The sequence below is a fragment of the Sinocyclocheilus rhinocerous genome, unplaced genomic scaffold (genome assembly GCF_001515625.1).
Source record: "Sinocyclocheilus rhinocerous isolate Xijiao unplaced genomic scaffold, SAMN03320098_v1.1 C35191542, whole genome shotgun sequence".
NCBI lineage: Eukaryota > Metazoa > Chordata > Actinopteri > Cypriniformes > Cyprinidae > Sinocyclocheilus > Sinocyclocheilus rhinocerous.
In genome coordinates, this window is record NW_015742469.1 from 1 (window position 1) to 402 (window position 402).

General features: G+C 43.8%; 1 long non-coding RNA gene across 1 annotated transcript; it reads left to right on the forward strand.

Moving 5' to 3' along the window:
* Position 1: 1 nt before the first annotated feature.
* LOC107734742 (uncharacterized) lies at positions 2 to 402 on the forward strand. The gene is made up of 3 exons (XR_001639149.1): positions 2 to 53; positions 137 to 233; positions 333 to 402. It is a non-coding gene; the product is annotated as an uncharacterized LOC107734742 (long non-coding RNA).

Consider the following 402-nt stretch of genomic DNA (forward strand, 5'->3'; position numbering starts at 1 on the left):
GGGTCGATGTCTTTTGGCATCTCTGAGCTGCAGAAACAAGGTGTCGACGGATGGTAAGCACTACCAGATACCTCCTACACATGAGACCTCAGCGCTCGAGGATTGAGACCATCCTCTTCATCTGTTTGGATTGTAGGTTTAAGTTGCTGGGCCAAGAGGAAGGGGAGTATTTCAACGTTCCAGTTCCACCAGACGGAGAGGAGGGCAATGAAGAACTGCGGCAGAAATTTGAGGTGAAATCCACGTCCCTTTTAATTTGTACTCACACATTTTTTTTTACTTGTATTTTTCTTCTCTTTCTGATTTTTATTGACATTTTCTAAACTCTCCAGAGAGCCAAGATTGGCCCTGGCACTAAGAATACAGATGGCTCTTCAAAGAATGACATCTCCAAATACGATA